The following is a 17,537-nucleotide window of genomic DNA, read 5'->3' as shown; positions in this document are numbered from 1 at the left end:
AACTAGTGATTAATTCTAGTTAATGAAAATCTAAACAAATATTTATTTAATACTCTCTCCAAATCATTCTATTTTTTTTCCACAAATCTTTTATTTTTTTTTTGTGTTTTCATAAAAAAAAAAGAAATTAAATTATTAACTAAAATTAAAAATTAAAAATTTGCAAATAAATTTTTAATTTTGTGTTGCAGATTTTTCAAGGGATTCTCTTTCATTCAATTACACCGCGAATTTATCAATTTTATTTTGTATTAGCTATTATCGTCAATATTTTGGGTTGTAATAAAGTAGCAATTTGTAATTGCATTTACGTTTATTTAAGAATTATGATAAAATTTATTTAAGAGTTTTTTCATAAATGTTAGCGTAGCTTTCAATTTATTATATAAAATTTATTATTATTATTAATTTATATAATAAAATGATTTGGAGAGAAAATAAAATAAATATTTAATTAGAATTTAATTAACTAGAGTTAATCAATAGTTAAAAAGTAGTGGATGGAAATCTACTAAGCACCTAGGAGTAGGGCAGGGATCGGGTCGGGTTCGGGTCGGATATGGCTATATCCGAATCCGAATCCGAACCCGATTATATCCTAAATTTAATATCCGAATCCGACCCGAACCCGACCGAATCCGACTAACCCGATCTGATAACACTAAAAATTAAAAAAAAAACCCAAAAATTATATCCGAATCCGAACCCAAACCCGAATCCGACCCAAATATATAAACGGATATGAAAATCGACCCAAACCCAATGTATTCGGTAATCGGGTCGGATCGGATTCGGGGTCTACCCGACCCGATTCCCTGCCCTACCTAGGAGCGACTTTTTTCTCAGAGAGAATCTGGGGAGATTCCACAAATTTGGGAAGGGCTAGTGCTTAATATAGAAGATCTTTCAAAAATTTAATTTGCAAACAACCCTTGACCCTTTATTACACCGTGAGTTCGGGACGACCAAACCGGATTCCTCTCTCATGTGGTGCAGGCTTGGAATGCCTCAAAAAACTTGCCACACCATATGTGTCTCAAACATCAAGGGTCATATCTTTTAAAGTTTACTCGAAAAATGTGTTTTGCTGCACAAGACAAGACATATTTTTTAGTGAGCTAACTTTTTTTTTTATTGGAGAGAGAAAAAAAAGGGGGCTTCTATTTACATCATTGTGGTAACCATATTTTTGTGCAACACTCATCCAATCTCAATACAAACACAAGGATAATGCATTTTGTATAGATGCAATTCCACCTTGGAAACAAGTTAATAAAAGTTATAATATGCTAGGTGTCTCCTATTTCTAACAATGAAGACCACACCCTTCATACACAATCAGGTTCTATCATCTAGACACATAGTATTTTGGCTGTTTTTTTCTCGTTGGAGCACGCGACATTGACAATAGCGCGCGATAGTAGCACTGGCATGGGGTGCTGGTCAAAGTAAAAAAAATAAAATAAATGATTGCAATGTCGTTCCGCATCCACATCCAAATTGTCAAATTTACGAACAAAAATGTGAACAAACAGGTTATACGACTGAATTTACTACCACCTAGAGTTAGAATTCCAGAAAATTCCGAATTATTTCTTCAAATTTGAAGATTTTGACAGATGATACTACCACCTAAAGATACTCTTAGTTCAATATGCAAAGTCATCTCAATCTAGAAAAAATAAACCCTTAATTAGTTCAATGTGCAAGTCCCCTCCGCTTTTGGAATGCGTATGTCAATTTCGTAAGTCATTCTGATCCCATCTCACAAGCAACAAACAAATGTTCACATTTTTTTTTGTTCCTTTTTTCCAATATAAACAAACAAATGTTAACATGATCACAAACTAACAATGACAAGAGAAAGATCCGTATGGTAATTGATACTCGCACTTTGTTCTCTTAATTAATGTTAAATAACACGCACATACTTTAACACAACATATTAAAACACAAGCCCGACCAACAATTAGGACATTCACAATACAATTTTATTCAGAGAGAACAGTAAGCAACCATATGTTCCCTTCGCTTTCCACTCTAAACAGCCCACCTATCTCAGCCCGAGAGATATCAATAGCCTTGACATCGGGCTTCTTAACTTCAGCCTTAGGAACAAGAATAGCGGTAAAGCTCCCATTCTCCATTCGCAGCTTTCACTTCATCAACCTTAGCATTCTCTGGAAGTCTAAATCGCCTCAAGAATTGTCCATCTTTGCGTTCCACTCGATGCCACTTCTCATTCTTTTCTTCCTTCTCTTTTTTCTTTTTTCCACTTACCTTAAGAACTCTCCCTTCTTCAACTTCGACCTTCACTTCTTCCTTTTTAAGTCCCGGAAGATCAGCTTTGAACACATGAGCCTCTCGGTGTTTCTTTCCATCCAATCTGAAAGTGTTCGCGAATTAGGTTGTTTCATTTGAGAACTTCGAGCGGAATGGAGAAAGTGGGAAGCCTTGGAATGGATCCCATATGTCAAGAGAGATTGGGTCGAAAATGTTGCTTCTCCGCCACCGAAGATGCTTGGAATGATCGACATTTTGTGTTTTGGTTGAAAAAATTGAAAAATTGGATGATTTGAGCGAATAAAGAAGATGTACGAAGTGTAGCGTTTTTATGTTGTTGATTTTGGGTTTAAGTGTGGAGAGGCATTTATAGGAGAGGGAAAAGTAGGAATTCCAAAGAAAGATTGTTTCTAGATTGGTCGGGACAATTTTGATTTTTCTCGAAGATATAGAAGGGTCTAGGGCCCCGGTTGGTGTGGTCTCATTCTCTTGGTTTCTCTTGGGTTCTTCACACTTCCACAGCATCTCTAAATTGAGTGGTGCCACATAGGATGCTAAACTTAATTGGAATGTAAAAGTGCGGGAAATAAGCAAACTTACCCCAAATGGTAAAACTCAGTCTCTCAGTTTCTCAGTTATCCAACCAATGAGAAACAAGCAAATAAGGGGTTTGCAAATTAAATTATTTATAAATCTTCTATATTAAACAGTAGCCCTTCCCAAATTTGTGGAATCTCCCCAGATTTTCTCTACTGGTTTTCAAAAAAAACGAAAAAAAATATAATAGCAGGGGAAATAACCCTGGCAAAAGGAAATAAAAACCACCACAGTACAAGATACGTCTTCTTCTTCCTAGAAACAAACCAAGTCACCATTAATAAAAATCAAAAAATGAAAACTAAATGACTGGACAAAAGTTCTCAGAAAGAATTATAAACATGTGTTAGTCTAGCTTGATATCATCTTTGCAATCTTTGTCGGTCAATATGATAAGCCAATAAAAAATTTGAGAGCTGGCGGCGGAGAGACTGTAAATTAATCAATCGGATTTTGCAGTGAGTAAGATTATCCTAAAGGAACTCTAGAACCGCAATGTTGTCAGTTACCAACTTGGCAAACTCTATTTAATAGGTGAACAAAGCTAATGATGCAGTGAAATTGATTGAGAGAGATAGATCGAGAGGGAGGGAGCAATTAAGGTTTTAATGGTGACATCAAAAGGATTTTGTTTTAAGAGTTTTGTTCGTGGTGAATTCTTTGAGGTCTCTTGATTTAGTGTTGGGTTACGTAGGGCTTTAGAGCATCTCCAATGGGGTATAAACCATATAGAGTGGAAAATTTACACCCCAAGTGTCAAAAAACTCTATCCAATGGGGGTGTTAAACCGTAGATAATAGCCTATCAGTTGATAGAGGGGGTGGGGAATTCCCCATCCCGCTATTAGTTGATAAAATATCCCGAAAAAATTGGACGTCACTTGAAATCACGTCTCAAGATTATTTAATGGCTTTGCCACGGATCCGGTCCGTCACTATGGGTTTAAGTGAAAATAGAAGTCACGGACGTCACTTCCACACACGTTTCAACATTTATTTAATATCATTGCAACGGGCCAAGTCTGTTACTCTTCTTTATGTTTAAGTAAACGACAATTTAAGTCAGTTGATATCTGTTTTTACACATTTTCTTCCACCTACCATTAGAAGAGCTACAAGGTGTAAATATAGACCTTATTTACATTGGAGGTAGATAGAGTGTATAATCCTAATGGCACCTATGTGGAGCTTATGTGGAAGTGGATTTTTACACTCTCCATATCAAGAGCATCTCCAATGGAGGGTGTAAATTGTTTAAAGTGTAAAATCACAGGTAATAAACTAATAGTTAATAGAGGGGGTGGAGAATTCCCCATCCGGCTATTAGCTAGTTAATAAACATCTCGGGTGTCACTTGAAGTAATGTCCCAATTAAAAAGAAATTCGGACGTCACTTAAACTCACGTCTGTTTGATTTTTTTTAGAATTGTAATGTTTGCGAAGGGTAAAGACCGTCATTTATTGGTTGTCCCAGTTTTAATAAACTACAAACGTTACTCAAAGTGACGTGCGTTTTTTTTTGTTAAACCCCTTGCGACGGACTTTGAGCGTCGTTTTTTCTCAGTTTTTTAATTTTACAAATTCTTAAACTTTGTTACATTGGATACTATTTTAGATGTGGAAACTATTAATGTGTAAGAGGGGCCATAAAATTCTAGTGGCACTTATGTGGAGGTATATATATATACACTCTCCATTGGAGATGCGTGGGGTTTTTTTTTTTTTTTTTTTTTTTTTTTTTTTTTTTTTTTTTTCTTTTTAAAAAAAAATTATTTGGGGTTTTTTTTTTTTTTAAAATCATAAATCATAACATTGGAATATGCCAATATGGGAAGGTGATGATAGTAATTTAAGAATAGAATAAGGAGAATTAAACAAATGCGGGAAGGTGTTTGTAATTATTAGCACCTCCTTGTTTTGCATGGTTTGGAAAATAAAACAATATATATATGCCGATATATATATATATATATATAGATGAACAGCCAACTTTCGGACAGCCATCGAACAACCAACTTTGGACCGTTAGATCGTTAGATCATCTAAACTGATATCAAGAACCAACCTTAAGGCTTAAGCACGATATTTTGATATTTCGAAAGATCACCATTTTCGTCTCCAAAAACAAAACTTACTATACTGATTCAAACAAATCCTCAATTATTCAAACAAATCGGATGCAATTTCAAAATCAAAATCAAACCCCCAATTATTCAAACAAATCGGCTGCAAAATCAAAATCAAATCAAACCTCTAATTATTCAACCGAAAAATTCATACAAATCAAACCCCCATTCAAATTTTGGACCAATTTCAAACCCCATTTTCGATTTAAGGTACGTTTTCTTTGTTATTTAAAAGTATATTGTGTTATTAACTGCTTGTATGGTAATTTTATTAGGTTTTGTTTACTGGATGTTAATTTTTATATTTTAATTTTCCTACAGCCGATTTTAACATTGTTCCTGGAGCACACTGATGTGTCTGTGCTCCTTGATAATGAGGCTATCTATGATATCTGTCGCAAGAATCTTGACATAGAGAGGCCTACTTACACTAATCTTAACAGCAAGCTTGTTTCACAGCTATGCTTGTTTAATAGTAGAATGAACTTATTTTTGCTTGAATTTAGCTAATTGTGTCTGTTATGAATGTGGTTTATATAGTGAAATTGTAAAAAAAAAACATATAGATACTATTACCTAATTATGAAATTATGTTGGAAGTATGTAAATAGAAACTGGAAGGATTATAAGTTTGTATTGTATAGTACCTCTCATGATTATGGTTTAAACGAACAAATTTTGCATTTAAATAAGGAGATATTGTATGTCATTTAAAGTGCTTTTATTCTTATTTTTGGATAGCTGAAGAATTGAAGATTCATCTTAATGAACTAATGATCTGATAATTATGTTGATCTTGTTTGTTGTATAAAGTTGATGAAAATGACTTTGGATATGGAGAGGACTGACTGTTATTCCTTATTCACAGGTCATTTCCTCTCTAACTGCTTCACTCCATTTTGATGGAGCCCTTAATGTGGATGTCACAGAATTCCAAACTAACTTGGTTCCATATCCACGTATCCATTTCATGCTTTCTTCTTGTGCTCCAGTTATATCTGCTGAAAAGGCCTACCATGAACAACTATCTGTCTCTGAAAATACCAACAGTGCCTCTGAGCCCGCATCCATGATGGCAAATTGTGACCCTCGTCATGGGAAGTACATGGCTTGCTCTTTGATGTACCGAGGTGATGTGGTACCAAAGGATGTTAATGCTGCAGTGGATTCTAAGATTTGGATATTATGGTGTATTAGCTAGGGGTGGTCTGACAGATTTTATTCTGACAGATTGTTTTAGTTCTGACAGAGATATTTTTTACTTTGTCATCTACTGTTGGTAGATTCTTTTGTTAATCTTTTTTATTAGTACTCTAATCACCTACGAATCTACCATTGATTGTAGATTATTAAAGCAATTGTTTGTTTCAAATTTCAATTATTGGCTGCTACTAACTAAAGCAATATTATGCCACTTGTTTCAGTTTCAGCTTTTGGCTCGAATGTGGCTGTCAGAGTTTTATACAATTTTGGCTTCAATTTTATACAATGTGGCTGTCAGAGTTTTATTCATAGTTTTAGGTATTATATGTAAGAGTTTTAATTTTGGCTGGCAGTCAGAGTTTTAATTTTCAGTGAACTCTGTAAGACTAGGTTGAATTGTTGAGTTTTAACTAGCATTTTCGGTGAACTCTGTCAGAATTTTGCTTTGTTTTAGTTATTTTCGGTGAACTCTGTCGGAGTTTTAACTAGCATTTTCGGTGAACTCTATCATAATTTTGCCTTGTTTTAGAAAATGACTTCGGTGAACTTTGTCGGAGTTTTAACTAGCATTTTCGGTGAACTCTGTCAGAATTTTGCCTTGTTTTAGTTATTTTTGGTGAACCCTGTCGGAGTTTTAACTCTGTTAGAATTTTGCCTTGTTTTAGTTACTTGTATGTAAACAGAGTTCACATGAACTATGTTCTCTATATATGTTTATATGGCTTTCAGCTATTTTGGCTGTCAGAATTTTATATGGCTGTTAGAATTATGTTTGTATGTTGAGAGGGTTTATATGGCTGACAGGGTTTATATGGCTGTCAGAATTTTCGGTAAACTATGTTTGTATGTTGAGAGGGAACTTTCTATATAGTAACAAATGAAGACCAACATAAACCAACTTTATCACATACGGAATATGTACATAGAAAGACCAACAGAAACGAACTTGAAAACACAAGGCAACCATGCCCAACTACCATAGCCCAAATGTAGTTTAGACAGAAACCAACTACCAGCTTGAAAACACAAGGCAACCATGCCTAACTACCAAAGGGCCCCTGCGGCAATTGTTATGCCTAGAAGATTGTAACCCAAAGCCTGAATGTAGTTTAGATGCGAGATAAGGTTTTTCTAGAGAGGTCAATGGCAGTTATCATATCCTCTAAGTTGCTTTGTATGAAAACAATGTTAGCTGCCTCGATGGCGATGTATGTACCTACTCCTATTGCCATTCTAACTTCAGCAGCAACTAGTGCTGGCGAGTCATTGATGCCATCACCAACCATAGCCACAGTCAACCCCTTGCTCTGGAGATCAAATGAAAATTTTGAAATATAATCAGGATAGAAAGCTAGAACAAGAACATAATTAAGAGATGTATGAAATTTTGTGCTTACACCATAATGTTATACAAACAAGAGCTAATGCACAAATAATAGCCTCCAAGAAGAACAACATACCTGTAACTCCTTCACCTTTTCAGCTTTTGTATCAGGCTTGGCTTCAGCAATGACGGTTTTCATTCCAACCTCTTTGGCAATGGAATTTGCGGTACCCCAGTTGTCACCTGTCACCATAATGCTTTCGATTTTCATAGACTTGGATTTTCATGCAGTGCGAACTTGAGAATCACTGAAAGGACAAACACATATGGATTGGAAGTACGCACTGTCACCAAAAACTATCTTCTCTTGTTGTATGCAAACTGATTTACAGTTGAGCATGCCAATGCTTTGTACAAAAAACGACGAGATCGGGTAGGATTTACTTGAGAGATCTACTTCTTTAACCTGTATAACTCCCCTCTAAAGATTAGATTAACTTCCAAGCTCCTCCAAGCACCTCCAAGCTCCCTTGAGATTTCCAAGCTACCTTGAGATTTCCAAACTCATAGATGTCGTTATTCTCCAAATAGAGCTCCTCCAAGCTCCCTTGAGATTTCCAAGCTACCTGTGAAAGAAGCTCTGGCAAAGCTCTGAAAAGCTACGTCCATTCAAAAGTGCGACTAAACGCAACAAACACATACAAGTAAAAATAAACATAAATAATCATAGAACATAACACAAATGAAATACCAAATAAAACAGAGATTATACTAACTTTTACTCAAAATAATACTTCTTCGAAGATTTACACATACTAAATTCAAACTACTAACCAAATACCCACCACTTAACATCTCATACAAATACAAATTGAGAACTCAGCCAAAGATGCCATAGACACCTGAACTTCCACATATAGGGCACCTCATTTATAGATCGAATTTTACCGTAAAAGGAAAAAATTAAAAAATATCAAAATATGCAAATGTAAAATCACCTGAATAGTAAAATCAAATAATTTAAGCTGACATGTAATAACTATGGAACCCTAAAACAATAACATTAAAAAAAAATAGAAACAATGTTAAAATCGGCTGCAGGAAAATTAAAATATAAAAATTAACATCCAATAAACAAAACCTAATAAAATTACCATACAAGTAGTTAATAACACAATATACTTTTAAATAACGAAAAAACATACTTTAAATTGAAAATGGGGTTTGAAATTGGTCCAAAATTTGAATGGGGGTTTGATTTGTATGAATTTTTCGGTTGAATAATTAGGGGTTTCATTTTGATTTTGATTTTGCAGCCGATTTGTTTGAATAATTGGGGGTTTGATTTTGATTTTGAAACGGCATCCAATTTGTTTGAAAAATTGGGGATTTGTTTGAATCAGTATCGCAAGTTTTGTTTTTGGAGACGAAAATGGTGATCTTTTGAAATATCAAAATATAGGAATATCGTGCTTAAGCCTTAAGGTTGGTTCCTGATATCAGTTTAGATGATCTAACGATCTAACGGTCCAAAGTTGGCTATTAGATGGCTGTCCGAAAGTTGGATGTTCACCTAGCCAAACCGTATATACAAGTATGCAAATCTTGCTATGCATCGGTTTTTTTAAGTCTTGAATCCCATCCCTCGAGGTTGATAGTTAGCATGGTTTCTTTAGATTCTAATTGTAAATGGTAATTATAATTATATAGGAGAGACTCATCTATTTTTTTTTTAAACAAAATAGGAGATAATTATGTTATTTAAATGATATTAGGGAGGTTCTTTTAAATTATCAATAATAAAATAGGGTTTGTTTTAATTTTAATGTGGGAAATGGGGGTAATTATTTAATTTAAGTGACATTAGAGAGATGTTTTTAAATTATTAATAAAAAAAATACCTTATTCAAATTATATTAATAAAAATGGGGCTTATTCTAAATTTAGTGAGGGAGGTATTTGTAAATTAAGTAAATAAGGAGATTTAAATTTGCATACTCGAGAGTTGAGGAGGCTTCCGAATGACCCGGCTATCATATAGTGTATATATATATATACACGAGCAGGTTCCGTTTACCATACTTTTTATACCATAGTTTATACCATTCCCTACAACTTTACTTACAACTAACCATGTCAAAAGATCACCTCTACAAAATTTTTGGTGGATGTGTTCAACTAACCATGAAGATCACCTCTACAAAATTTCAGCTCATTTGATAATGTTTAAATATGTCAAAAGATGATTGCAAAATCGAAAAATCTGAGCCCTTTAAAAAAAATCAAAATTGAGAACAATTTTTAACTAGGTTAGAGATTTTTAAATAAGACAAATTTTTGTAGAGACGTTATTAATGGTTATTAGATCATATCCACAAAGTATTAGCACTTAACTCATCTTGTAGGGAGGACTTTACTTAAAAACCGAAATATATATGAAGGACGTCTGTTTAAGGACTTTACTTAAAAACCGAAATATCAAAATATATCTCACAAGGGTTTCAACATATTTCTCTCTTATTCCTCTCACCTATATATCCTTATATCCTATACTATCTCCAAACATAACGTCCTCCCCTAGTCTTCTCTTTCTCTCTCATGTGGTTCCTCTTTTCTCCATTTCTCATCCTAAAATTAAGTCTGTGGATCTACTAGCGAAAGCAATGAACTCTCTCCCTTTCTCGAAAGCAAAAGCAGCGTGACTCTCAATTTCCAATTTTTCTATATTCTGAATCTCAAATTTCTCATTTTTCTAGTCTCCTATGTCTGTGTCTGTGATTGATTATTGGTTTTGAGTATTATTTACTTGGATTTGTGTGTACTCAATTTGGGGTTTGTGGAATTGTGGCTTTTATTGTAACAATTCTATTTCTTTTGTCCATTCGAGCTCTCAACAAATCTTGGACAATGGAACTTAATTTACCTTGGTTTCAATTTCCTACTTCTCAAACAAATTGGTGGTGCTTTGGTGGAGTCAGACATTTAGTGTTGTATCTTGGGTGATTGTTGGTAAAGCCTAATCCTTTGCTTCAACACATTGGCACCACTGTATTATCTAGTACTACAAAGCAACTCTACTCTACCTATCCTAAGAAGAGAATGTTTGGTTTCTTTTCAAGATGCTTGGTTCCGTCATATACTCCTTGAGCTTAAAGAACAAAATATATAGTTGGTGCTTATTGCTTTTCTTATGTATTTGAAGATGAACTTGTGACAGGGATAACATATTTTTTTTTTCTTGATCGATCTTTTTGTAAGTTTAACCTGTATGGAGTAGATTTTAATGTCTATATTATCATTTTGCAATTTGCAAAGCTTTATAAATCAATGCCATTTTAACTTTTCTCATCTTTGCTTTTGCAATTCTGACTTAGTCTATACCACTGGAATGTGAGAAATAGCACACGATATTCACATTTATTATTTGAGCTCACAGTCAAGTTAATTGTCTACATCTTCAAGATTAATTTATTGCAAAAAAAAAAAAAAAAAAATACAGAGCCATTCCAATGAATCTTCCAAAAGCAAGCTTCCACGCAGCATAACTTGTATTATTCAAAATGCAGTAACCTTTGAAATACAACCTTCATAATCCAATTATGTGCAACTCTCTTTAATAAATCGACATTCCTATAGCAGAAACAAATGAACATTTGAAGCTATGAAAAAATAACAAACATACTTATAAATAAACAATTAAAAATACTTATTTTACCCGAAGAAGAAGATGAATATGAATCATCATCTGTGCTAGAGTTCAGAGTTGTGTCCTCGTTGGACAAGGAATTTTTTTTTCATTGCAACTAAATTAAGGTAAGAAAGAATATGTGAATACTCTAAAAAAATCGCTTTTCTTAACCATTCTAAAGCTCCGGACAATTCCTTTTATCGTGTGACACTCCAACCTTATTACATCAATTGCACCGTCTCATTTTATATTTTGTGCCTTTTTGAGTGCTTTCTCTTTCTCTCCTTTAAGTCTCTTTCCACATCCTTTTGGCCTTTCTTGACTCGGTTCATGATAATAATTAATTGCCAAATTAGAACTCTTTGCTCCAGAAACTCCTACACTTGTATCACAACCATTCGCTTGACTACTTTTCTCATGTGGTGCTACTACACTTGTACCACAACCAACCAACTTACTAATTTTTTCAAGTGCAGCACTTAAAACATCTGTAAACACTTTAGTTGCTTCTTCACTTTCGAGGGCTTTATCAACTATAAGTGGGTTGATATTTGAATCAATTCATTCCGCTTCATGATGTATAAATCTATAAGTACAAATCTAAATTCATTCCAATTCATTCCAATTCATTCCAATTCATTCTCACTAACAAGTACAAATCTATAATTCAAGCTCTCCCATAACTCATCTTGAAATTTAAAGAAAAACTCATGTGTATAAACATGAACCATGTGTACCAAAAAGCTATGTGGCATTTTCATTTTTGGTTTCTCAATCATATCTTTGTTATCTACCATTAATTCTTCATGACGTTGGCGCACAAGTCCCCTACCAAACTAAACCATAAAATCTACCAAAGAATTTTCTTTTGAAACATACATTTTGAAAAATGAAAGAGTGCTTTCCGCTTGTTTACTACTTGACATACCTGCAGAGAAGATGTGATTCACATGTGCGGGCAGCCATTGTGATCGGATTTCGTACATTGACTCCAGCCACTTGTTCTCATGTAAACCACTCCTCTGAAGAATATCATTCCACTTCAAGTCAAACTCATCTTTCATCTCAAATCCCCAAATGCAGTTTGAAAACTCAGTGTAGTTCTCACTATATATAACTGAATCTATTTTCTTCGAAAATTTCATCAGTATGTGCCAACTGCAGTACCTGTTGACAGAGTACCCAAAGCTTTAGCACGTAAAACAAATAAAAAAAAATAGCGTATGCAAATTAATTATAAAAAAATAAAAATAAAAAAGAAGAAAAAAAAAAAAAAAACCTGTGAAAAGTGGTTGGAAGAGTTTGAGAAATGGCTTTTGTCCTTGTTGGATTTTGATCTGTAATAATCATCTTTGGGGGATTGATTGGCATAGCTTCTAAAAATTGGTTGAACAACCAAATAAATGATTCTATGGTCTCAGCACATAAAAATGAACAAGCAAAAACAACTGTCTAACCATGATGGTGCAAGAATCAAACCATATCTATTAGTGTTGTAGGTAGTATCAAAGATAACCATATCACCATAAAATTTGTATGCTCGTCTCAAGGTTGCATCAGCCCAAAAACAACGAGTAATTCTCTGTTCATCGTTTGTCTCAATTTTAAAAGTGAAAGAAGAATTCCTCCCTTGTTCCAATTTTAAAAACTCGTGAAACATATCTCCATCATGGCCTTTCATCATGGCCTTTCATCTTATTATGCTTGTCCCTTTCCTAGTTATTTAAATCTTTCTATGTGAAACTAATATTTTTTATCCCTCCAAACTTAACTCCAAGAAGACTGAACTGCTGATGTTGTGGTATGTTTACCATGTCAAGTTGCTATGTTAAACATTTTTGGGCACTAGAATTACCACGGTGAGATCTTAGAAGATGTACTCTTCGCGGGGTCGACAATGGGTGAGAATGCCCATCAACATATACACTAACAACAAATGTACTAGAGTTTGACTTCGTTACAGCAACTACTTTTGCTTTACAATCTTCTTTTAATTTATATTACCTCGACACCTTTTTGTATCAACATCCGCTATTTCTAAACTTTTTCCTTGCTTGTAACACACATATTCCTTTCTTACACATTCACCATCTTTCTTTCTATCAGACCAACTACGAACACTGAATCCAGCAGTTTTGGAATATTTATTGTAGAACCTGTAGACATCATCAAGTGATTCAAACTCTTGTCCTTTTCTAGGTTTGGCATCATTTGATACTTGGGGATTGTAACTGTGATTTGGTTTCCCACCTACACTCACTCTCTCTCAATTTTGAAATCCTCATTTTCCATCCCAATATAACCTGAAAAAAAAAAAAAAGAAAAGAAAAAAGAAATATCAAACCCAAGTTAAGCTTCAAATATAGACAAACTTTCAAAAAAATATCAAACTAACCCAAGACAATAAATACATACCAATGTAAGCTTCAAATATATATAGAACTACAATTATCAACCGACCCTCATGGTTTAATTTCAATTACGATTTGTATAATCGTAAAGACATCATATATGCTATGCCTTATTAGGTATATTCATCTCCATTTTATGATTTTCCTTCAGGTTCCATGTCAAATAATTGGATTTATAGAAGTATTACATTGCACGAACATTCAGTGTAGGGACATACCAAGTCTAACACAGGAAAAAACTCCCGTCAACTATATATGCTTACAATAAATCTATTTGATCTAACTAGAGCTAACTAACTAGTACTCAAAGGCTAACATCCTAACACTTATATTATACTACTGCTTATTTAAAATATCGATTAATTTGTCTTATATACTAGGACGTGAGCCATCTAGACGTTTTATTCACTTAAGTCGTGTTCAAAATTCCACTATTATTAACAGATGATGTGTTTTTCCTTCACTTGAGTTGTGATGATATTAATAAAACAGTGAGGGGCTCAAAAGCCCGACCAATAATTTTTTTTTGGGTTTTAATACCCCTGCATTGTTTTTATCCGCGTAAGTGTTTTTTTATAGAAAATCTTTAGAATCTAAGCTTTTGACTCGAGACCAGTTCGCCACCTGTTATTTTTTAATATAATTTATTCTCTTTTTCACCCTTCCAAGATTACCTGTAGATAAAATAACTATCATAATAAGATGTAATAAGATAACTACTAGAACAAGAATAGTGGATTTAAAATGTTGGAGTACGACCAATACAAGGGATATGAATTTGTATTTGGATTTTAAATTGTTGAATAATGATTTCACATTTTAAAATATTGGCATACGTTTTGAAATTTACGTCTTTCTCATTTTTTATTCAATAATGCTAGACTGACACATTTATTTGACCTACTATTTAGACCTACTGATGTGTCAAAAGTCATAATCATTGATTTACATAGAAATATGTGTCTGTGTGTATTACAATCCACACCAACGTTATCCAAATAGTGAGTCACAATAGTAGGTCTAAAAAGTAGGTCCGTGTAGCACCACTCTTTTTATTCCTTCACAAGCTTAATTTTTGGGTGATCTTGGACACACCCATAAAAATACTCCCATACCTCATAACTAACATAAACTTTTGCCATACCCCAATAACTGCCTAAATCCAATAATATCTCCCATATATTTTTGGGTATTTCCCATAAGGACAAAAGGATTAAAAAAAGGAAAAACAAAATAACGACACGGCTATTTTGTACATTTTTTTTAGTGAAAGTTTCTTTTCTCATTCTTCTTCATAATTTGCTTTATCTTCTACCCAAAGTGAAAAAAAAAAAAAAAAAAAAAAAAAAAAAAAAAAACCTTTCAAGCCTTGCAAAAAGGAATTGGGTATGTTGTATGAATTATGAATTGGGCGTAGTCATTTTGGTGAATGGTGAATGGTTGTTTGAAGTGGGCGCTGGTTGCATGAATTTGATTGGTATTGATTTTTTCTTAGTGATTGGAAAGGAGGGCGCCTGGGTATGTTATAGAAAGGGAAGGTAGAGGTATTCGAATGGCGAAGAGAGGCGACTCGGCAAGGAAGGAATGGGAAATCGTGAAGGATGACTTATCGTTGTTTTTCTATTGTGGTTTTACATTTTACTTTATAATATTTATAGTTTCAATTTCCTAACAAGTGGGGAATGCATGCTCTTTTCTGTTGTGGTGTTACATTGTACAATGTGTTTGTTAAGGTGTCTGAAAGTGAAGTTTGTGTACAAGATATTACTCTATGGAACTCTATTGTTGACGGGTACTTTAAGTTTGGATGTTTTGAGGATGGTATTGTTCAGTTTTGTCGAATGACGGGGTTGGGCATTAGGCCCGACGCATATTCTCTTTGTATTGTACTTGGTGTTTGTAGTGAGTTTGTTGCTGGGAAACAGATTCATGGATACATTGTTAGGAATGTGTTTATGTGGGATGCATTTTTGGAGAGTGCATTGATAGATATGTACATGAAATGTGGTTGTCCAATGTATGCATGGCGAGTTTTTGATAAGTTGGAGGATAAGAGTAGTATTGTGGTTAGGAATGTAATGATAGGTGGGTTTTGTGAGAATGGGATGTGGAAGAAGAGCTTTGAGCTTTACTGTCAAGCTAAGAAGGACAATTGCAAACTTGGGTCTGCAACATTTTCAAATGTTATAATGGTATCTTCGCATGCGGATAATTTGAAATTTGGTATGAAGGTTCATTGTGATGTTATGAAGTTTGGTTTTGAGTGGGAACCTTATGTTTGTACTTCTCTTGTCACAATGTATGGGAGATTTATGCAAGTAGGAGACGTGAAGAGAGCCTTTGATGGTGTACTAGATAAAGAAATTGTATTATGGAATGCAATTATTTCAGCGTGTATTTTTAGTAATTATGGTCATCAAGCTTTGGCGAATTGCGTTGAGATGAGGTTTAGTGGGCTTCAATCCGATCTTTTCACTATCACTAATATTTTATCCGCATGTGGTACAATCAATTCTTATGATTTTGGTAGAAGAGTTCATGGTGAAATGATCAAAAGGCTAGCGCAGAGTAGTACTGTTGTACAGAGTGCATTGTTGACTATGTATGCGAAATGTGGATACAATGAGGATGCCAAATTGGTGTTTAGTACAATAAAGGAAAGGGACATAGCTGCTTGGGGATCAATGGTATCTGGGTTTTGCCACAATATGAAGTATGAAGAGGACTTGAACTTGTTCAAAGCTATGCAAGCTGATGGCGTGAGATTAGATTCCACAATTGTGACAAGCATACTCAGTGTTATTGTTGCGCTAGAGCATGCTGAATTAGGTCGTCTTATCCATGGTTTTGCAATGAGGAATGGTATGAGCTTTGATGCTTTTGTCGGATGTGCTTTGATTGATATGTATGCAAAATGTGCATTACCGGATGGGGCTGAAAGTGTGTTTTCCGAAATGCCTGAAAAGAATTTAGTGGCCTGGAATTCTATAACCTGCTGCTACAACCGTAATGGCCTTCCTGAGCTTTCCATCAGTTTTCTTCCACAAATTATACACCATGGCTTAACTCCAGACTCTGTATCCATTACCAAATCCCTTATAGCAATATCCTCACTAACAACATTGCTCAAAGGAAAGGCTGTTCATGGCTACTATATAAGACTCTATATTCAGTCAGATCTTCAAGTAGAGAATGCATTACTTGACATGTACATTAAGTGTGGTTGTTTAAAGTACGCCCAATGCATTTTCAGTAACATGACTAGTTGAAGTGTAGTGACATGGAATACGATGATTGTTGGCTATGGATCTCATGGGGATTGCTTATCAGCGACCAGATTGTTCAGTCAGATTTGAGCAAATGGAGAATCGCCGATGACATTACTTTTCTTGCACTTATTTCCGCTTGCAGCCATTCGGATTGGTTCTTTGAAGGAGTCAGACTATTCCACTTAATGAAAGAAGACTACAGGATCAAGCCTAGAATGGAGCATTATGTGAATATGGTTGACCTCTTTGGCCGTGTTGGTTATTTGGATGAAGCTCATAACTGGTGCCCTAACTGATCAAGAAGTTCGTCTTGCACACATAAAGGAACTGAAAATGCTCTTTACTTAATCAATTAAGAGTGATGATACTTTTTTCTGTCAAACACAAGAAGTGGAATGACACTTGGATGACCTCGTCAGTTCCTAAGGAGAATCCAATGGTTTGAGACTGAAGATTTTGAACTGCAGAGTTACCCTTAATATCTGATAACAAGCAAACATTGCACACTAAAGAGGACACCCAACTCTCCTTGAGAGAGGCCATGCAGAGAAGGCCAAGACCACGTTGTAGAAAGTCTGAGGCACACTTCAAACATGATGTACAACTAAAATTATAAAGCCATAGGTAGATGCTTCTG

At 34.5% G+C, this 17,537-nt stretch overlaps 3 pseudogenes; 2 read left to right on the top strand and 1 right to left on the bottom strand.

Moving 5' to 3' along the window:
- Window positions 1-1,991: 1,991 nt before the first annotated feature.
- Window positions 1,992-2,537, bottom strand: LOC147481512 (17.8 kDa class I heat shock protein-like; annotated as a pseudogene).
- Window positions 2,538-4,757: 2,220 nt separating this feature from the next.
- On the top strand, window positions 4,758-6,206 carry LOC147481511 (tubulin alpha-1 chain pseudogene; annotated as a pseudogene).
- A 9,107-nt stretch (window positions 6,207-15,313) lies between these two features.
- On the top strand, window positions 15,314-16,900 carry LOC147481510 (pentatricopeptide repeat-containing protein At2g40720 pseudogene; annotated as a pseudogene).
- Window positions 16,901-17,537: the final 637 nt, after the last annotated feature.

The sequence above is a fragment of the Coptis chinensis genome, chromosome 8 (genome assembly GCF_015680905.1).
Source record: "Coptis chinensis isolate HL-2020 chromosome 8, ASM1568090v1, whole genome shotgun sequence".
NCBI classification, from domain to species: domain Eukaryota; kingdom Viridiplantae; phylum Streptophyta; class Magnoliopsida; order Ranunculales; family Ranunculaceae; genus Coptis; species Coptis chinensis.
Note: the sequence above shows the minus strand (reverse complement) of the source record. Positions and strands in the feature narration are given on the sequence as shown.